We start from the raw sequence: 24008 nt of genomic DNA, 5'->3' as shown, positions 1-24008 counted from the left end.
TTTTTATTTTTTTGTCTTCCACTAACCAATATTGATCATAAAAAGATATTTACTAACCAATATTTAGTTGCTATATGTTGAATAGCTCAATAAAAGATAATTAATAGTCAATATTTGATAGCTGCTAATATTTTAAGCAATGGTTTGGTAAAAATTTTAACAACCACAAGTTGATTTCTATGACTCATAAATTTTTTAATTAATAAATAATGCACGAGAAAATAAAAAAAATAAAGAAATTAACAAGAAACATTCAATAGTATCTACAAAATGATAATTGTAATTGCATAAATAACAATTACTAATAAAATTTACATGTATTTAATAAAAGAAAAGGTAAAACCAAAAACCAGAGAGAACCAATTAAATAAACTTATTTCTTCTTGTCAGCCTTGGCAGCATCTCCAGCCTTCATCTGCACAATAATGTGGCAGAGTTGACATTGAGAGATCTTTCAAGTCGCTCTTAATCTCTTGGTTTGCACTTTTCAAGTCGAACACAGCCTATATACACATCAAGAATGGAAAAACCATTACAAATTGCATTCACAGAAATTTAATATGTAAATAAAACAGACAAATCCACTAGCATCTAAGTGTAACAACCTGATAGCAACGGTCTTCTCAACATCGTTATTGAAACTTATGAACCCACCATGCTTAAATGCAAGTTCATTACTTTTTTCTCCCTCAACACACAGAGGAAAAAGTAAGGACAGTGAGAAATATTCAAATTCTGTCCTTCAAAATTCAAATCAGACCGGGAAGAGAGAGGTGCTGGTGACATCTTGTAATGGTGATTGTGTCGGCGACATTTTTTGGAAGCAGAATTATCAAGAAATTAAAAATTTCTTTAATTCATTAACAAGATCGTCTAGAAGTTCTATGTTATATCAAGAATAAAAAATTTGAATTTTTACCTAAACTCGATGATCAATTATTTAATTAATTCTCAATCACTAACTTACAACTTTTTGGATCACGAACTTCCAACTTTTAATTGCAAGAACTTTATACTTTAAACCTTCAAGTCTTCTATGGTATTCTCAAAAGTCAAGACTATGCCGATGGATAGGCACATTCTTTTTAATTAAATCAAAAAACTAATTCTTGAACTAGACAATTGAAAAGTAAGAAAATAATTATTTTCTCTCTTTTTCTATCTCCAAATTTGAACACTATGAAATTATGTATTATGATTGTTACAACCCCATTGGATATCTAGATTCTATCTAATCTCTATTTATAGGGATAAAATAGTTCCAATCCTTGTAGAACAATAATTCTACATTCAAATAGGAGCTCTAATGAAAATCCAAATAGAAGTTTTAATTAAAGTCCAAATCCAATTAGTTCACATTTATTTACATTTGTAGTCCTAGAATTTCAATTATAATTATAATTAAGTTTACAACTTTCATAATAATTACAACCAAGTAAAAACTTTATTGTAATTATAATTTATCCAAAAACTATTATCATTATCGTAATTAAGTTCCAATACTTAGATCCTGTTTAATCGAACCTAGACCACCCAGTTTAATTATTAGTCTTTGCTTTTTCGACTAAAGATAAAAGACTGGATTCTTGAAAGGACAATGCTATGTGTACACAATAATGTACACAACATTGCACCTCCTCACATGGAAGAGGCCCGCATACAATAAAAATATTCGTGGGCCCTCTCCATGTGAGGGGGTGTAATCCATTGTATATACCATGAGGTGTACACATAGCATAATTCTTCTTGGAATCTATAAGATTATAGAAGCCAATAAATATGTAATACTTTCCTCTCACCTGTCGTATATGTACTCTATGCTTGTTCGAGATCCAATAATTAAGTGCCAACATAAATGATCGTTTTGCTCTTTTACTTATTCTCACTAACTTAAGCATTATTTTCTTTAATGGTCATATGAACTAATCATAGATGTCAAAGTTTAGTCGTTGCTAACACTGATCTTAGATTTTAACCGTTCAACGGAAAATACTTAAGTAGTCACTTTACTCATTTTTTAGGGTGGTGATTCCCAACACGAATTCTTGTTCTCTATTTCGCTCATCCTCAACTTCCCAACTCATCGAGATATTTGACCACTCAAACTGATCTCACGCATTGATGATTAAAAGAACCATTAAAATCATGAAAAGATATATAACCTTGTCAAATATTTAGATGAAATACGTAGCAGTCAAGTGGAATTTAATTCACGACAAGGTTATGCTATAGCTATCGAATTAAATTTGACATGTAATCCATTCAGTACACTCCAAGTGTACTAATGTCACCTTTTACTATTTTTGTGACATGGACAAATCACAAACCCAAATAGTAAATTAGTTAGTACTACGACCATCTAGTACAATGTGCCAACCCTTATATATTGACTGTGAACAAATTATTTATTATCAAATATAAGTTTGTGTCACACTGCAGCTTATATTTTAACAAGTGATCATACACTTTAATTCGCATGCTCCATAATGAAAATGCAATAAATAAATAAAATCACAATTTATTTATATAGATTATTATTTTATCATAGCAAAATATACTATATGGACACACCACCCAATAACTCTCCCACCTTCCCTAGAGTACATGTGTCATGTCTTGCAGTTATCCCTCAAAAAACTTTATCCAACAAGCTTTTAATAAACATGTGTACAAGGTTACCGTATTAGCAATCTTGCTAACAACCACATTTTTTAGACCATCTTTCATAGTAGATGATATTTTCCGTTCAATATGTTTTCCCCTCTGATGACTCTTGGTTCTTCAACATTTACAACAATCCCACTATAATCCCAATACAATGTAAAGGGTTGTGTAGATGTAGGTACCTCCTCGATGTCCATAAGGATTTTCTAAGTCATACGGCCAATTTAGTACCTTCATAATGCTACCAAATGCTTGGTATCAATGGTGGAATCAGCAATGTATGATTGCTTGATATTTCTCCAAATAATGGCCCTACCATCAAGTGTAAACAGTGATACCGATGCAGACTTGAAAATAGTCTTCACCACTCCGAAAGTCCAAATGATTTAGCCCATCGAAACAAAATCTTGTGATGATAATATAATTCATTGTTCTCCGAAGGTACTTAAAAATATGCTTAATCGTCATTCAGTGTTTCGATCAAGGTCAAAGAGATCTCGACTTACCATACAAACAGTATGACAAGTGTCAGGTCTATTACATAGCATAATATACATAAGTCTACCTACTGCCAATGCATAAAGTACCCTACTTATGTACTCAATCTTTTTAAGAGTCTTAGAAGACTCATCCTTAGAGAGTTGGATTCCATGCCTGATGCCAAAATCTTGCAGAACAAATCTGATGAATATCTTGTCAGCGTATGAGACTTGTGACAAAGCTATTATTATCTTCTTGTTTCAATCTCTCAAGATCTAAAAACTAAAACATAGCTAGCTTCACAAAGTCCTTTATATGAAATTGTTGGGAATTCACTCTTTCATAGACGATAACGCACCCTCATTATTTCTAATAAATATAATGTCTTATTATCTAGACACTAAAGCCAAAAATAAAAAAATAATAAAGAATTATAATTTATGGATTCATAAGTAATACATTTTAGTATATTTAATATCAAGATTTAATTCAGTGATAACAAATATACATTATCATTTACGTATCTAAGCATTTCGACATTTACAAAGATAAGAAATAATTTACATATGTATGACTTGAGCAATATATTCGCTTTACGCGAAATAATTGAAATTATCCTTTTTACAGTTTCTGTGGTGAAAACATTAAAAAGGAAAACAGAAAAAAGAAAAAAAAAAAAGTTCTCTATTGGAGCAATTAAGTTCTCATGAAACAAAAAATAAAATAAAGAAAGAAATACTTCATATATACATCTATGGTACCTTCATGTTTGGCTTTGGCCTTGATGAATATATTATAATGTGTTTCAATGAAATAAGAGATACGTTAGGTATTTTATTTTTTAATTAATATTTTCGATTATGGGGAATATGTTATTTCAAAGTTGACATAGGGAAGTCTATTCTAAAAAATTCAAACTAGAGTTTTAAGTGTATTAGATTTAGAATAAGGAGAGAAATTGAAGATATCCGACAAGATTAGGATTGAAGGTAGAAATTGATTAAAGTTATATCTCAGTAATTATATATGTAGTATTTTATCAATTTATTAGTCTTGTGTATAGCAAGCGATACACTGAACTAGTAATATATTGAACCTATAAGTTTAGATTATCTTTCCTAAAGACAACTGTGTGATCGTTGATTTATTGTTTCTAACTCCTGGTTGAATAAAAGTAATTAAATGCAATTCAATTAAGTTCCTATTTGTTTAACCTACTAAATTGAATTAATAATTAATTAAAGTTAGAGTTTTTATATATGAATGCAGAATAGTGGGACTAGCAATTTTACCGTAGTTATCACATTTAATCTCACTTCCTAAGGTTAATTTCTAATGTTGTACTCTTTTGAATTCTTATTAATCAATCAAATTACCTCTATCGCATTCAAATTAATCCTCTCGCTAAGTTAATTTGACCACATCTCTTTGTAAATCCAAGTAAGCCTTAACTAACTAGATGCATTCATGCTCCTAAGAGTACAATTAATGACTATGACAACCATAAGGTATATCTCTGCCATTTTATCTAAATTGTCTATGTTTTTATGTAGTAACTCTCGATTCATTATAAATTCACAATTCGAAGTAATATTATTGGTCAACTATTTCATAGCATTAAGAACTTTAAAATAACGAGAACACATGAAAAACTTGACTACAAGAATCTTAAAACGCACTAGTTACATCATTTGTCCCCAAGTATGAGCTTAGTTACACATGATGATGAAATAAAAATAGAACAAAAGAATTGAGCGCATCACCAAAATTAAATAAAGATGACGAAAATTTGACAATTTTACACCAAAAATCTCAATTTCCAAGTCTTAATCTTGAAATCCTAGCCTTTTTTCCCCTTCCTTTATTAGGTCCAATCGAGCTCCAAATTATATCCAATGTAGATGTTGAGCTCAAGTGGGAAAAGGAAAATATTCTGGTCTCGTCAGAACCATGCAATCAGACTGTTGGACAAGATGCGATTGCATGATTATGTATTTTTGGCTACGGGTTATTATGCATTCAAGGTTCCCATTTTTATCATGTGCGTTTTGGTGCCCGGATCCAATTACTTGTTCATCCTCATCACATATTGTATGTAGGGCTCTTCAACTTTCAAACTTGACATTTTGATCCTCAAGTTCCCGAAGTCATCGAACTTTGGTCCATTTTAATTAAAACTCGTTTTATTTTATCCTTTCTCATTAAATACTGGATTTCCCCCCCCTAAACTATTCATGAAACATGCATAATTAAGTATCTACAACATAAATGCGGAATCACACTTATCAAATAAGTGTCACTCACTTGAAGTTCATTTACACTTTAGTTCTTCACTTTATAAATAGGAAGTAGGGCTTTATATGTACTTTTGATTATTGTAATTCTTGAAATTAAAATTTTTTTTCCTCTATTCTCACTGCTTATCCCCCAAACTATTCATAAAAATGCATAATTAAGTATCTACAACATAAGTGCAGAATCACACTTATCAAATAAGTGTCACTCACTTGAAGTTCATTTACACTTTAGTTCTGCACTCTATAAGTAGGACGTAGGGTTTTATTTGTACTTTTGATTATTGTAATTCTTGAAATTAAAATTTTTTTTCCTCTATTCTCACTGCTTATCCCTTTTACGTTCGACATCTAGAAAATGTTCGATGATTAGGATTTAAGATAGAGTTTTATTTAAATAATATTTCACTAGTGTTCTATTACATAGGATTTTATCAACTTAAGGTTATTCTTTACTAGAATTGGTTTTAGACTTCAGTTGTTTGCCTTGTAGATAGAAATTATAGTGTTTATTTGCATTCGGATGACTGGTAAGATTTAAATCACAGATCTTCCTCTCATCTCCCTATTTCTCCCATTCAATTCTCTCTAATACCCTTTTAACAGTTCTAACTAAACAAACAAAAAGGCATTGTTAACACCATCGATTCTTCAAAAATACTTCAACACACTTAATAGATTATAATTATATTGGGAAAAAAACAAATAGGAGGTATTCTTATTGAGCCCAAAATATGCCTCACAATTCTTGGCCTAGTTGAGGAGTTGGGGCGTGTTTGCTGAAATGGGTCTTGGTCCATTTTTTTATAAAGAGAAAATGTGTTCTCTTAAAGCGCGACTTCTACCTTTCTAGGGGATGTGATCTGGCCATACATTTGGCCATCTCCCCACCATTGATCTAAAACCATTCAACTTACCTGTTTAAAGATCTCTTGGATGGTTCATTTTGAAAAGAATTTCTGGCAACAGAGTGTTCTAGGGTTTTTCTTCGTCTTCTCTCACAGCACCTTAATTTCTGAGTGAAATTACCTTTGTAAATCTGAGTAATTTAATACTATACTTGGTGTATGAACATGTGATACTACTTAGTGCGAGTTTGGTGGTGTTTTATGATTGTATATGAGGCGAGATTAATAACAATGAAGAAACTTGGTGTTTCTTCGTACATTTGTAACATTCTTGTGATTTTTCTAGTGGATCTAGAGCTCTATCTACTTAGTAGATGCTCAACGTGGTGAGTAGTCTGTAACGCTGAACATCCGGGCCCTTGAGGCGAAAAAATCCTTCGTGTTTTTTTTTTCTATAATTTTAATTTTCTACAAATCTTTGTGAAATATTGCTTCAATCAACTACTCTGGGACTAACAAGGGGTAGCAGAGCGTCTTCTTTGGAGGATTTGGGAATGGGTTTGTTTTTCTGAAAACCCTAAGTGTTTTGAAATTTTTTAAACTTCGTAGATCTTTGAGGTTAAAGACTTTTCTGAGTGAAAATTTGTGTTTTTGAAAAATTTAATGATATATCTCACTTCGATTCATCGCTCTGGTTGGATCCATTGAAATCTTGAGTGCTGTTCTGGGTAGATCTGTAAGATCTACTGATGCTCTTTGAGTTCTTGGGGCTCTAAAAAATTGATTTTTCTGATAAAACTTTGTGACTCGCTCTTAACCCTGTGTGATCTGTTATTTGTGCTGAGTTCTAGTGAGTTGAAATTTGTCTATCTGTCGAGTTCGAGTTCTTGGTGAGTAGTGTCAACTCGTTCCCATTCTTACCGAGTTCCCACTGAGTCACTATCAATAGTGAGTTGTCTATACTTATACTAAATTCTTGGGTCATTTTCGGTATACTATGAACCCCCTCTTTATTATTGTTGTTCACCTATGTTAATTTTCTGAAACTGGTTATTAAGGTAAGTCACCATCCAGTACTTTCCTTTCTCCGAGGTCTCATTCAAGGACTTGGGAATCTGACGTAGTATTGAAATAAAGGGTTACCACCCCTTAAACCTTTTCAAAAATTGAAAATTGCACTTGTAATTACAATATCTACGATTTTGTCATTGCATTTATTATCATGTCCACTGCACACAAAATTGAGATTGATGTATGGAATGGTAATGGTGACTTTAGTTTGTGGCGACACAAATGAGGGCTCTATTGTTACAACAGAGATTTGTATATGCTATTGATAGCGCCTATCCTATTGAGACTAGTGCCTATATGAGACAAGAATTAGATGATATTGCTTGGAACTCCATTTTCCTTCTTCTGTGTGATAGTGTAATTAGGAAAATTGGTGAAACTACCTCCACAGAAGCCTTATGGAATAAGTTGGAATCTCTTTACTTTAGTAAATCCACACCTAATAAGTGTTATGTTTTAAGGTAGATTTATAACTTTAGATTTGATACATCCTTACGACTAGACGAAAACATTGATAATTATGTAAAAATGGTTTAGGATCTAGAGAATTGTGAGGAAAAACTTTCACAAGATCAACAAGTTGTTGGCCTACTAAATTCTCTAAGTGACGGATATAGGAAGATCGGGAATGCCTTGGAATATGGGGGGCAGGAACTCATGGTGGACAAAATAATCTCTACCCTAAGAAATAGGGAACTTGAATTGAAGGCTGACTCAAAAGATTCAAGATATGGTGAAGGCTTACACATAAAGGATAAACATAATCAAAATAAAAAGAGGTAAACCCCAAAAATCCCATAAAAGAGGTAAACCCCAAAATCCCAAATTCAGAGACAAAAACAAAAACCAAGTAAAATCTAAAAATAAAATCAGAAAATGCTACTGGTGTGGTAAAACATGACACCTATTCAAAGATTGTTTCAAGAAAATATCTGATACCAAAGAAAAACAAAATTTTAATGGTTCTGCAGTTGTTGCCTACAAAGGAGAACCTGATATACAGGGGGTTGTCCTTGTTAATACCATCAATTGGAACCCAAAAGAGTGGGTTTTAGACTCTAGGTGCACTTTTCATATGTGTCTCATCAAAGATTGGTTTTCTGATTTTGTTGATCTGAATGGGAGGACAAGTGCAGATGGGAAATGACATCAGTTGTCAAATAAAGGGGATGGGAAAAGTGAATCTCCTAGTGAAAAATAATTTCATATTTAAACTAGAAAAAGTGAGGTATATACCTAAATTAAAGAGAAATTTAATTGCTTTAGGAGAGTTAGATAAAGACTATAAGGACTCATAAAAGCTCTATCAAGCTGATATTTGATGACAAAGAAGTTGTCGCTGCCCCTAAGATCAATGGCATCTACACTTTACAAGCTGAACCATTGGTAGGTTACAACTCTGTAGTTATTGATTCACATTGTAATAAGTCTTTAATTTGGCACAGAAGACTTGGCCACATGTTTGATAAGGATTAACTATTTTAAATAAACTGGGATTTTTTGGAAAGGATAACGTTGAAAAATTGAGTTTTTGTGAAGATTGTGTAATTGGTAAACAGAGTAAACTACCTTTTAAATCTGGAACTCTCAAATCCACTTTTATTTTGGACTATCTTCATGCTGACTTGTGGGGTCCAGCATCTATTATTACCCTAAGTGGATTCAGATTTTATCTACTTATAGTAGATGGTTGTTCAAGTAAGGTATGGACTTTTTTATTAAAACAAAAATCTAATATTTTCTAAAATTTTAGACAATGGAAAATGATGATTGAAAATCAAACTAATAAGAAGATCAAGGCACTAAGGACTGACAATGACCTTGAGTTTTGTAATATGGAATTTGATTCCTTTTGTAAGGAGTTTGGAATATTAAGGCATAGAACTGTGACGTATACCCCTCAGCAGAATGTTGTGGCTGAAAGAATGAATAGGACCCTTTTCGAAAAGGTCAAATGTATATTACATAGTTCAGGGCTTACTAAATTCTTTTGGGGAGAAGCTTTAAAAACTACAACATTTCTAGTAAATAGAAGTCCTCCTAGTGCCATTGATTTTCAAATCCTTGAAACATTGTGGTCAAATACAGCAGACTTAATGTCTTTGGCTGTGTTGCATACTTCCATCAAAATGAAGGTAAACTTAAACCAAGATCTCAAAAATGTGTCTTCTTGAGATATGGGGAGGAGACTAAAGGGTACAGACTTTGGGTTAAGAGTCAAAATAGTTTTAAAGTGATCACTAATAGGAATGTTATCTTTAATGAGAATGAGTTTCCTTGTAAAACACAATGTGAAACTAAACCTATTGGATCTATACTTGTGAATGAAACTATTCTTGAAAATCTAGAAAATAACTCTAATGATCAAAATGATTTTATTGAGGTGGAGACTACCCAGTCTAATACTAATCAGGATCTGAGTGAACCTGAAATTGAGATTGAATCTAATGATCCTCTCCTCACTAATTATCAGTTAACAAGAGATGGAGACAGAAGAAATAGGATTCCCTGCACCGGATACAATAATGATGAATTTGTTACCCTATTCTGTATCCTAAGCTCATAAAATTCAGAACCTACCACTTTTGAAGAAGCTGTGACCTGTTTTGATTCCAAGTTATGGAAAGAAGCAATGAATGAAGAAATGGACTCCTTAATCAAAAATAAAACTTGGATCCTTGTCAACAAACCTAAAAATAAAAAATTTGTTGACTGTAAATGTATTTTTAAAATAAAGGAAATAGATCCTATTGCTGGAAATAAAAGATAAAAAGCTGGACTTGTTGCAAAGGGATTCACTCAAAAGGAAGGAATAGATTACAATAAATTTTTTTCCCCTGTTGCAAAATATACTTCTATAAGAATTCTTCTTGCCCTAATTGCCCATTTTAACTGGGAACTTGATCAGCTGGATGTAAAAACAACCTCCTTAAATGGAGACCTTGAGGAGACTATTTATGTGAGTCAACCAAAAGGTTATGAGATAAAATCAACTACTGAAAATGTATGTTTGTTAAAGAAATCACTCTATGGCCTGAAGCAGGCTCCCAGACAATGGTATAAAAAGTTTAGCTTTTATGTTCAGACTTTAGGGTTTGTTAGGAGGAGGTATGATTCGTGTTTCTTTTTCAAAGGGTCAAGTGGACCTGAATCTGTATATCTAGTGTTATATGTAGATGATATGTTACTTACATATCATAACAGATCCGAAATTGACATAATTAAAACAAAATTAAAATCTGAATTTGAGATGAAAGATTTTAGGACAAGCTAAGAAAATTCTTGGGATGGAAATAGAAAGAAATAGAAAAGATTGTACTTTAATTCTAAAACAATCTACCTATGTGCATAAAATACTTGAAAAGTTCTCCATGCTTGATTGCAAACCTATTTATTTACCAATTTCCAACCACTTTAAACTGTCCACCGAGCAATCACCAAAAACTGATGAAGAATTTAAAAGAATGGAAAGTGTTCCTTATGCTAACACTGTAGGATCTATTATGTATCTCATGGTATGCACTAGATCAGATTTAACACATGGCATAAGCATATTAAGCTGATTTATATTTAATCCTGGTGAAAAACATTTGCTTGCTATGAAATCGATGTTGAAATATTTGAAAGGTGCATTTGAATTAGGTTTACAATTCAAAAGATGTGATGAAGGCATAATTTTAAAAAGCTATAATGATTCAGACTTTGCTGGTGATTTAGATAAAAGGAGACCAACTTCCTCTTATGCTTTCACTTTGTGTGATAGTTGCATTAGTTGGAAATTATAATTGCAAAAGCTAGTTGCCTTGTCATCAACAGAGGCAGAATATATAGCTGCATGTGATGCTCTTAAAGAAAGCCTTCGGTTGAGAGGTCTTCTGAATGAAATTGGTTTCATAAATAGCTCTGTCAAAATTTATACTGATAATCAAAGTGCCTTCCATCTTAGCAAGAATCCTATGTACCATGATTGCACAAGACAAGTTGATGTTAAATTCCATTTTGTAAGAAACATGGCAGAACAAGGTCTAATTAGTTTAGAGAAAATTTCAACTGAATTCAATCCCTCTGATTTGGGGACTAAGGTTCTACCCTTAAATAAGTTCAAAAACTGTTTGAAGATTCTAAACATCATTTGAAGGGTAATGTGTTTAGAAGATTCAAGCTATAATGTTTTTTTACATGTTCTAATTTCAAATTTTTGTTTTTTTATTTTTTTATAGGTGAATAAAAGCCAATGAAACAAGTAGATATCTAGCCACTAGAAATTGCCAAGAATTTCTCGGCAAGATGGAGATTGTTGAGCCCAAAATATGCCTCACAATTCTTGGCCCGGTTGAGGAGTTGGGACATGTTTGCTGAAATGGGTCTTGGTCCATTTTTTTATAAAGAGAAAACGTGTTTTCTTAAAGCGCGACTTCTGCCTTACTTGGAGATGTGATCTGGCCATACATTTGGCCATCTCCCCACCATTTATCTAAAACCATTCAAAAGGAAATGAATGTCTTTAAATTTTTAATAAACCTCGGGGAAGATATAAATTATTCAAAACTTGAAATAAGAGAGATTTGTGTAATTATTCAAAAAGAGTGTGTATCTCTGAGATGTATGCGTTATTCGAAACTTGAATTAAGGGATGTTTGCATATTTTCGAAAGATGTGTGATAGCCTTCGAAATTATCAAAAGTCTCATGGGGAGATCTCTCTAATTTACCCCAAAATTAAATTAAGAGTTTACCTAGTACACAGGGTTCGAGCCATCGAGTCTAGAGCTCAACGAAACTAGCTTATATTAAAAATTAGATATCATTATTCACATAGGGAAAATTAGCCTTAATGAGAAAATGAAGTGTTAGAATTGAAAAGTAAAATCATATTCCTATTTTGACTAATAAATCACTTGATGAACCGAAACATTCCTTACATTTAAATTTTGATTGCCATGTAATTTTTAGTGAGATTTTAGTAAAATTTTATTTTTTTTTATCTCGAGTAGTTTATTGAAAAGTGGCCACACGTGTTTATTCACACTTCGAGAAACTTGTGACATTAGGTGCCTTATCTAAATTAGGCCAAGTAAATTGATCTGAGCCCTTCATCTGGTAAATTCTTGATAGCTTATCTTATACGCGGATAGATCGACTTTGTTTTCTGGTAGTTGGTGTTAGGATCTTCCTCTAGCTGCTCAAGATGATTTCCGGGCTCAATTAACTTTTAAAACACCGAATCAACACCAAAACCGAAGGTACCCGCCGCCGACCACGAGTTCTACCTATGGCTGCTTTTCTTCCTTTTGCTTGTTGTTTGCTCACTCACAAAGAATGAATACCACACAGGTAAGGGCCACAAAGACACAAGTAAGAGGTAAACAAGATCAAGGAGTAGAATGCTCGAAGAAGAAGAAGACACCCTCTCTCTCTCTCTCTCGGGTTTTTCACAAAAAATGGGACATGAGAATTACCAATATATATAGTAAACCAATGACAAACAATAAGGTAAGTTATACATATGGTAAGTGGGCTCGACTAGGGTTATGGCCCAATAGCACACCAACAAGGCACAAAGGTTTATTTGCCATCCAATAGGTAAAACAACGTTAAGTTGGGTCATCCCATTATTCGGTGTTGATTTATCGTTCAATCATTCATGTCGACTGATAAAACTGGTTTACATCATTGTCCAGGAGGTCGTTTGACAACATGATGTCTAACAACCTCCACCTTGGTGTCAAAGGACCTACAAAGAGAAAACGTTTTCCATTAGTGACACCTCTAACAGAAAATCGATAAAATTGAAAATCATTTACTTGTACCGATGTTTAGAAGCTCCTTGCAACTTCTAAACTTTACCAGTGGCAGCACTTTCGTGCTCATATCCGGAGGATTATATTGTGTGTGAATTTTTTCAAGACTTACTACTTCTTGTGATATTATATCCCTAATGAAGTGTAGCCTAACATCGATATGTTTAGTGCGTTTGTGAAAAACAGGATTCTTACACAGATGTATGGATGACTGACTATCAGAATACACAACCACATACTCATTCAAGACACTTAGTTCATGAAGTAGACCTCTAAGCCATAGGCCTCTTTAATTGCTTCAGTGATGACAATATATTCTGACTCTGTAGTGGATAGTGCAACTATGTGTTGTAACTGTGATTTCCAACTACCACACGAATTTGATAAGGTGAATACGTAAGAGGAAGTTGATTTCCTACCATCCATATCTCCTGCATAGTCAGCATCTACAAAATCCTTTAATTTCACGCCTTCCTTATTAGCACTAAATTTTAGACCTACGTCACTTGTACCCTTCAAATATCTTAAAAGCCACTTTAATGCTTCCCAATGTTCAGGACCTGGATTAGACATGTACCTACTGAGAGTACTAACAGCGAATCCTAAGTCCGGTCTAGTGCAAACCATCAAATACATTATGGAATCAATCACATTTGAGTATGGAATTTTACTCATGTATTCTACTTCACGTTCATTGCAGGGAGCTTGTTCTTTAGATAGAACAAAATGGTTTGCAAGAGGCAACGTGACAGGTTTGCAGTCACTCATATTAAACCTTTTTAACACCTTTGATATGTATGGAGACTGATGCAAGAATACAATGGAATTTGACCTATTTCGTTCTATTTCCATGCCTAGAATCCTTTTAGCCTTTCCCAGGTCTTTCATGTCAAATTTTCCACTAAGGTCTGCTTTTATATTGTTTATCCACTTAGGAGATGATCCAGCTAAAAGCATGTCGTCCACATAGAGCAACAAGATCAAATAATTGTTATCAGTCTTGTTGTGTTGAAAGCATAGGTAGTGATCGAATTTACTTCTTTGAAATCCTATAGTGAGTACAAAGGAATCAAACCTCTTGTACCACTGTCTAGGTGATTGCTTTAGACCGTATAGGGATCTCTTCAGAAAACACACATAATCAGGTTTAACTTGTCTTTAAAACCTTTTGGTTGATTCATAAAGATTTGTTCATCAAGCTCTCCATGTAAAAAAGCGGTTTTTACATCGAGTTGTTCAAGAACCCAGTCAAAGAGTGCAACCAATGCGAGCATGACCCTAATAGTAGTGTACTTGACAATTGGTGAGAAAATCTCGTTATAATCAACACATTCTTTCTGTGTGTAACCCTTCGCTACTAACCTAGCCTTAAATCTTAAGGGTTCTGTACTACTAGTACCTTCCTTAACCTTAAAGACCCACTTGCAATCAACGATTGATTTATTCTTAGGTCTCGGTACTAACTCCCAAGTTTAATTCTTTTCTAGAGAACTCATCTCTTCTTTCATAGCCTTAAGCCACTCCTTAGATTGACCACTATTTATAGCCTCTTCAAAAGTTTTCGGCTCCCTATCAACTAGTTCTTCGTAAGTAGCGTATGCAAAATCCAATTCAGATTCAAACCCAAACCTCCTAGGTTCACTCGTTTGTCTTCTCTCTCTATCCCTAACTAAATTATAGTTAGCTAATGGATTTTCTTCCTGAGGATGCTCTTCTATCACTACTTCATTTTCCTCTTCAGGTTCTTGGACCTGAATCTCCACCTCACTCGAAGTACTAGGTACTGATGTGTTAAATTTTCGTAACTCCACCTTAAACCGATTTCTTTCTTCACGTGATTCAGTTTTACTTACAGGTTCGATTTCGTTCCTTAGACAAGGCATCTCACTCTCATTAAATGTGACATCCCTACTCACGATGATCTTAACTCCTTTTTGGCTTCTATCCCATAACCTATAGTCCTTAACCCCTTCGGGATATCCTAGAAAGACACACTTCCTGGCTCTAGGTTCTAATTTTCCCTCACTTTGATGGGAGAAGGCAGCACAGCCAAACGCTTTAAGCATTGAGTAGTCACCCAATTTTCCAGACCATTTTTCATGTGGAGTATCACCATTTAATGTAGTCGATGGAGTCAAATTTATCAGATAACAGGCAGTTACAACGGTTTCACCCCAAAATGACTTAGGAACCCTAGAACTTAACATCATGCAGCGCACTTTATCTAGTATGGTCCTATTCATTCTTTCTGCTACCCCATTTTGCTGGGGAGTATAGAGAACCGTTTTGTGCCTTGTTATTCCACTTAGAGTATAGGGAACCGTTTTGTGCCTTGTTATTCCACTTTCTTTACACATCCTATCGAATTCAGCATTACAGAATTCTAGGCCGTTATCTGTCCTTAAAAATTTGATCCTCTTGCTAGTTTGGTTTTCCATTTGTTTCTTCCAATTGTTAAAGTTATTGAAGGTTTCAGTTTTCTCTTTTAATAGATAGACCCACACTTTCCTGGTGTAGTCATCTATGATAGATAGGAAATACCTATTCCCACCCGATGTGGGATTACTAGCAGGACCCTACAGATCAGAATGCACATATTCAAGCAAGCTTTTAGCCTTATGCGTACTAGTGGAGAACGACACTCTATGGTGCTTTCCGAGCACACAGTGATCACAGAACGATAAGTCAGATACACAGTCATTACCAAATGCACCTTTTTCATTAAGTAACTTAAGTTCCTTAATGCCTACGTGTGCAAGCCTATTATGCCACGTATGTGTGTGATCGATTTTGGCGGAAGAAATAGAGGAGTTTAATCCTCTAATTACTTCCCCAGTAGTGATGTAAATATCATTTTTCTTGATTCCCTTAATAGAGATTAACGCACCCTTCATCATTTTAAACATACCGTTTCCAATTTTACCGGTGAAGTTGTCTTTCTCAAGTCTTCCTACTGAAATCAAATTCCTAGATAATTGAGGAATGTATCTAACTTCCTTTAACATGTACACAAAGCCCGTGTTAAATTTTATCTTTATATCTCCAATTCCAGCAATTGTATAGGCAAAGTTATCACACAGAACTACTTGCCCATCATTAGATTCTTGCAAGTTTTCAAACCAGTTCTTTTCAGACGTCACATGAAAAGACGCACCAGATTTCATGCACCAGAATCTAATATCCATTCATGCATGTGAGAATTAGTAGTTAGATTCAATTCAGTAGTGTATGTGACTAGACTAGTGATCACATAGACTTCACCGTTTTCAGTATCGGAGGTAGAGGATAACACATTTACCTCATCTCTTTCCTTAACCTTTTGTTTTCCCCTTTCTTTATGGCAGTCTTTTATAAAATGCCCTGTGCCTCCACAGCCATAGCATTTTCTAGCATTAGTTTTAGACTTTGACCTAGGTCTACCATTGCCTTTCTTTTTCCAACTATTACTACTTGATTCGGCACTACTTTGGTATTCATCATGACTGGCTTGCCTAAATTGAGTTCTACCCCGCATCATATGCAACTCTCTACTCCTCCTATCCTGTTTTTCAGCCCTCATTTCCATCTCTTTACTCCTAAGAGAATCTACGACAATTTTAGGTATTAACGTGTCCCTACCATACTTAATAGCATTCTTAACTTCTTTATAAGAGTCCGGGATTGAATTGAGCAAAATAATAGCCTTATAAGTCTCAGACACGGCTTCGTCACAATTGACAATATCTTGCACCAATTTGTTAAATACATCTAAATTGTTGTCGAGATCCTTTGAAGGATCCATCTTAAAGCTGAAGAATCATTCGAGTAGGTAGAGTTTATTCGGTGTAGATTTAAGCAAGTATAAGTCTTCTAGTTTTTTCCAAAGTTCTTTGGTGATCTTTAGTTTTCCCACTTTTCTTAAGACAGCGTCAGACAAGTATAATATTATTGAGGTATAGGCAAGCTCATCGGCTTCCTCTTTTTGTTCTTTTGACATGTCAGGTGCAAAATTGCCTTCGATGGCTTTTGACACCTTTTGTTGGACTAATATGCCTCTCATCTTTTGTTGCCAGATAGAGAAGTCCCATTTACCGTTAAATATTTCCAAATCAAAATTATGTGTTGTCATTGGTTAACACACTAATTAGGCCACACGAAGTAGTATTGGGAAGCGTGATAAGGTAATATCTTGTTAATTCTGAGCAAAAGTAACAATGAACCTAAACGCTACGTCCACCAAGAAATACCAAGCACTTAAATCAAAAAAATAAGCACTCAATTAACGAAAGTAATCCTAGTTCTAGCACAAGCAATGGTTACCCCTTCACGGTAACCCCAAAACCTAACGATCACCCCACACAATGATCTTGCTATTGCTGAATTTAAATGGATTAAGCCAATTTACCAGAGCGGACCTATCTGAGTTCGTAGAGTGGAGAAAAACGAGCTTGCTGTTCAATTGCAGTCGGCGTAGCACCAGGGGCAAAATCGTCCAACTTTTTCTGTGTAACCTGAAACACAAAACAAAGTATATCAGCGCGTTCAGGGGATCGAAACAAGCAAGTTACCTGAAGATAGCTTCGCCGAAATGCCGTCCACGCGCCGCCCATGCGCCACCTCACCAAGGGCGCCTCGACCTGTTGGTAATGGGTATGGTCTCCGTTTGTCCAACTGAGCTTTGGTTTGTGAGTAATTGAAGAATTTCAGATTCGACTAAAATGTTGAAATCGCGAAAATCAACCAATTTTGAGCCGATTTTTGCCAACCAAGCTCTGATACCAGATGTTAGGATCTTCCTCTAGCTGCTCAAGATGATTTTTGGGCTCAGTTAATATTTAAAACACCGAATCAACACCAAAAACGAAGGTACCCGCCGCCGACCACGAGTTCTACCTATGGTTGCTTTTATTCCTTTTGCTTGTTATTTGCTCACTCACAAAGAATGAATACCACATAGGTAAGGGTCACAAAGACACAAGCAAGAGGTAGAGAAGATCAAGGAGTAGAATGCTCGAAGAAGAAGAAGAAGACAGCCTCTCTCTCTCTCTCTCTATTTTTTCACAAAAAAGGGGACATGAGAATTACCAATATATATAGTAAACCAATGACAAACAATAAGGTAAGTTATACATATGGTAAGTGGGCTCGACTAGGGTCATGGCCCAATAGCACACCAACAAGCCACAAAGGTTTATTAGCCATCCAATAGGTAAAACAACGTTAAGTCGGGTCATCCCATTATTCGGTGTTGATTTATCGTTCAGTCATGCATGTCGACTGATAAAACTGGTTTACATCATCGCCCGGGAGGTCGTTTGACAACATGATGTCTAACAGTTGGAATGACTAAGATATGGCAATATTTTCTCTCTTCATCCCTTTTCTTTTGAATTTTTAGGATGCGTGCTCTGCGATATTCACTACTATTTTGTAACCTAAATTTAGGATCTATGCGAATATATGAGAGATTATGGTGATTTGTTTCAATAAAATTTGTAAGTGTATAAAAAAAAAAATTAGTTAGGGCCAAGAGAGTGAAATTTGACTTATTGATGTCCTGTGGATTTTTAGCGGTTTCGAGGCCACTTCTGCAACCTTGAAAGCTCTGATTCATTGTGCTTAGTACTATGAGTGTTTTCGAGTGACAAAAGCTTATGAAGATGCAGGAATTCTCTCCAAACCCCGGGCCTAATGGAAAAACAAATCGTTATGTTCTTCTCTGTTTTCTCCTTATTTTTGCCAAAACTTATATGTTGTTATTCCAGTATTATTTGGGTACATGAGCATTTCTTGTTTCGAGACTATTATTTAGCAAGCTTTTATTATTATTTATTTATTTATTTATTTTTATTTTTTGACATGAGGCAATAAAATCTTAGAATATCTTGTTGATTCTTAATGATTATATTCATATGTGGAATACGTTATTTCTCTGTTTTAAGAATTAGAATTATCAAAATTTGTTAAAATTTACAGATTTTTCTCAAGTATCTATTGAGAATTTACCTATGCATGCACAACGAAATTTAAAACTAAGTTTAATTCCCTTCAAAAATCGTCTTTGTATTTGGATAGAAATTGTAATTAGAATTATACCTTTAGCAAATTCTTCAAACTTTATAGAGAATTTTGAAGGCAAAGAATCACGATCATTGCTCCTCATGAATCTTGATCTACGATGGTTTTTGCACACCTTTATGAATCACGATCTTTCCATACCTTTGTGAATCAAGATCTTTCTCGACAATAAAAACCTATGAACCACAACACTTCGGCCATGAATAAAAACTTGTCAACAGTTATAAAGGACAATGAATATATTATACAAATTATCATCTCACTTAAAGAAAAAAATAAACCATGAAACCAAGTCAGAACTGATCATATTATGACATCACATATGCAAAACATAAATGAATAATCAACTTAAATTTTAAAGCTAAGAGTTCCAAAACGAATAAAAATCAGCAGTAAGCATCAAGTCTAGACGCATATAGAGTTGACGACGGTCAATAGGCTTAAATGAGAGAGAATGATAGAGGGTAGCATTTAGTTTTAGAGCTGGAGAGAAAGAGGAAGTATGAGATAAATGATAAGAATTTGTAAACTAGACCGTGAGGTTTCAAATTTTTAATTTTTACATTTGTTCCTTTTCTTTTTTTTTTTTTTTTTCAATTTTTTTAAGTAGTGGGTTGGGTTGGGCGGTTTCATCGATTTTGATGGATCAATCCATAACCCGACCTAACCCAACCCATTGTCTTTTAAAAAAAACCCAACTCAACAAAATAAAAAAAATTAAAAAAATCGACACAAATCGGTCGGTTCAATTTGGGTTGGTCAGTTCATGGGTTGTTCAGTTATTGGCCACCTCTATATGGAACAAAATTTTGTAAACTGCCATTTCAAAAATTAGATTTAAAGTTTGTTCATATACATATCAGATGATAATTCAATATTTAATAATAATATTTTAAAGATTTAATATACCCACTCACCCTCACACCACCCTTATCCCCACCCTCACCGAAATTCACTCAATTTTCTCTCTCTACGTTCATTCTCTATCTCCTTCCATTATACATGGGGAATTTTTAAGAAAGGCCTGGTCAAGCCTTTCAAAATTTTTTGAGGCCTAACTTACTCCAAATAAATTTTTTAGGCCTCTTTTATGCTAAAATGTTTAAATTATACTTTTCTATATTGTTGATAAGTCTTAAATGCCCTTTACATAAATGACTATAATATCCTTTCTATAACATTTTCAGGAAAAAAATGAATGACGAAAAATGACTCTAGTCGATTTAAACGACTGCAGTCATTTATTTCTCAAAACGGCTCTAGTCATTTAAAACAATTTTAGTCATTTTATGAGAAAAATAACTGCAGTCGTTTACAATGACTCTAGACAACTAGAGTCGTTTTTCATTTTACAAAAGCCCTTTGTTGAGAATTGTATGGTCGCAACCAACTTAAGGCAAACAGAAAATTCATTTAGATTACAATCAAAAACTTTTTTTAAAAGAAAAATGACTATTTTCATTTTAAACTACTGAAATCATTTTTCATTTATCACTTTCGAGTTCGAATGATATCTCACCTTTTATTATACGTAATAGTTTAACTTATTTAAAATTAATTATAAGACATGTACTTAAAATCAAATACAGTATACTTGAACAATATGCAGTGGAGCACGATAAATTATATGTGACGAACTTCATCTTCCACTACATTTTTAAACGAAATAGATTAAAATCAAACATGGTTTAAAAGATTCCTTCTTTGATTAGCCTCTCGTTTTTCATTATACATGAACTTACTAAAGCCAATTGTAAGTTGTATGCTTAAATACTGATATGGTATGCTTGATCAATGTGTAATGGAGTAAAGTGACGAGTTTCCCTTCCTATATGTTTTTAAATGAAATAGGTTGAAATCAAGCATATACTAAAATGTTTGAAGTTTGAAAGACATCTTTTCTTTCATTATAAATGATAGTTTAACTTGTTCAAAATCAATTGTAAGTTATCTAACTCAAAATCGAATATGGTATACTTGAATTGTGTGCTGTGAAGCACAATGAATTTTATAAAAAGATGCTCATCTTCCTATATTTCTTTTTAAATGAAATAAGTTGAAATCTAACATAATTTGAAAGTTTAGAAGTTTAACTGACATATCATCTTTCATTATACATGATGATTTAATTTATCGAAATCAAAATATAAGTCGTATGAATAAAAATTGAATGAGATATATTTGAACAGTGTGTAGTGGAGTATGACGATTAAGTTCACCTTCCCATATGTTTTTCACATGAATATGTTAAAATCAAACATAGTTTAGATTGTTAAAATTTTGAATGTCGCGTTTTTCGTTATAAATAATGTTTTAACCTATTGAAACCAATTGTAAAATGCATTCTTAAGATTGAATATGATATACTCAAACTATGTAGTTGAGCACGATGAGTTGTAATAACAAAATTGGTCTTCCAGTACATTTTGGACGAAATAGGTTGAAATCAAATACATTTTAAAATGTTAGAATTACAATTGGCTCTTTCATTATACATGATGGTTTAACTTATCAAAATCAATTGTAAGTCGTATACTTAAAAATTGAATTTGGTGTACTAGAGCAGAGTGTAGTGGAGCACGATCCCATATATATTACAATGTATGCTTTATGTTCTAAGTTGTTATCATAATTCATACCTAATTTGTGTTTTATGAATGTTGGATATTGATTTTCATGTTCTTTTATTTTATATAACAAATGATGAATGAAAAAAGAAACGATTAAAGTTGTTTAAATTGATTAGAGTCATTTTCAGTTGTAACAAGAAAAGGACTGCAGTCGTTTGAAATAAGTGGAGTCGTTTTACAGATTCATATCTCTTTTTGCATCATATACTAGTTTTTCTATACATTTTTTTAAAGTGAAAATATTTTGAAAGCAACCCAAAAACAATTTAAAATGTTTAAATTATTTAACTTATAAGGTTTTGCGTTTGATTGACTTCTTGTCTTTTAACTACAGAAATATTTCGTTTATTCGAACTTCTTCACTAGCTTCTATGTTACTAATAAAAATCATATCTTCACTAGCTTCTATATTACTGATAAAAAGCTTTATTTTGGTGATAGTAACAGTGATCACATTTCTCAGATCATAAATCATAGTTTCAAACCTATTTCGAGCTTAAATAGCAAAAATATAACATTATTAGCAGAGCACGATGAATTGTATATAATGAAGTTTATCTTCTTATTCATTTTAAACTAAAAAGTCGAAACCAAACACGATTTATAATGTTAGAAGTTTGATTCTCACCTTATACATCGTGTTTAGGAAAATGGGCACTGTCGTTTTTACGAAACGACAGTAGTACATCAAAAGGTCCTACAAATTATAATCAAGGACAAAAATATAGGCATTGTATAATTTCTCCACGTTTGACACGTTATGTACATCGTCTAATGCATCGTGTACCTTCTCCACATTTGAAACGTTGGAACGTGTTATGACCTTTGCATTACATTGATTACAAATGTATATTTATGTCATCCTACAAATGGCATGACAATATTAGCAACTCATTCAGACATGCACAACAATATGAAAACCACAACAAGGTAATGATATCATAGTAAACAACAAAGATTTCGATAATCAAAATGCGAGGTGAATATAAGAAAGAATTTGGATGGCTCTCTAAACATATTTTCTTATCCAAGAGCACAAAATAATGGAAGGATTACATCTAACTACTTAAATTTTTCCCTCTCTCTTTAATTCTCTTAACAACTTTTGAATTGAATTGAATTTCCCCCAAGCACGGCAATCTCTATAATTTCTATACGCACAATGGAAGTGTTTAAAAATCATCATGTGCAGATATGTGTAAATATGAAAAACAAATAACACAGCAAAAATGCATAAGGTACACATAAACATGGATCTTGTAAATTATATAGACAATAACATGATTTAACTAACTAAAGATACAATTTTCCGTGGCTAATAGTAATCAATGATATTCAATTTGTTAGTAGACGGGGCAGTAATTTCAAGACAGATGAATAGAGACTTGCACACATTACCAGGAAATGAGCTTCTTGGTTTTGCATATGGCTGCAAAGGTTCTAGAGTTTTCACCTTGTCCCACAGCTTCAAATTGTCTTCTTTGTCATTTCAAACCTCTTCCACTTTATTAAAGCCTTTATATTTATAGAACTTTCTACAAGATTTATAGAGAAAAAGCCAGATTAGAAAATAAGTTGACGGTGTAATAGAAAAAGAAACTTAATAGAAAAAGCCAGATTAGAAAACAAATATTTCAATCAATGGATACAAAATAGAAAGTTATGGAAAACCAAGTAACACAAATTGATATTGATGAAATAACAAGAACGTGCAAAAGTATCAGTAGTCATTTTCTCCCCCAATCTATTTACATAGAAGCCATTAACTTGTTCTACTAGACCGTCAATACTCAAGCATTCTATGTATTTTACTATGTCCAAACCACAATCACACCTAAAAGATAATAAATAATGGTAAACAAAGTGAAATAACTGATTGAATATGATCAAGTGAATCTTTAATTGTAATAAAAAACTTAAGAAACAATTTGTTTAGTGGTTTTGGTATTCCTTGTTTAGTTTGTCAAACCTTGCTAAGCAATGAGGCTTAAATATGTAACTGTGTCAGATTGAAGATTTCGGTGAAAAAGTAACTTAAACAATCCGTTGGAGATGGAGATTTTGAGAAAAAAGCAGATTCCATCATAAGTAATTAAATGCTCTAGGTATTACGTTCACACCATTTTCCTCAATATGATCGTTCATAAATCTACTCATGTTTAAG

At 33.3% G+C, this 24008-nt stretch overlaps 1 long non-coding RNA gene across 1 annotated transcript; it reads right to left on the bottom strand.

The window, feature by feature from the left end:
• Positions 1-218: 218 nt before the first annotated feature.
• Positions 219-24002, bottom strand: LOC111394371. The gene is made up of 4 exons (XR_002702577.1): positions 23243-24002; positions 19233-19390; positions 17542-17647; positions 219-503 (listed from the first exon to the last, which is right to left on the bottom strand). It is a non-coding gene; the product is annotated as an uncharacterized LOC111394371 (long non-coding RNA).
• Between the last annotated feature and the right edge of the window lie 6 nt (positions 24003-24008).

This window comes from Olea europaea, chromosome 5 (assembly GCF_002742605.1).
Source record: "Olea europaea var. sylvestris chromosome 5, O_europaea_v1, whole genome shotgun sequence".
NCBI lineage: Eukaryota > Viridiplantae > Streptophyta > Magnoliopsida > Lamiales > Oleaceae > Olea > Olea europaea.
This window is presented reverse-complemented; position numbering and strand designations above follow the sequence as displayed.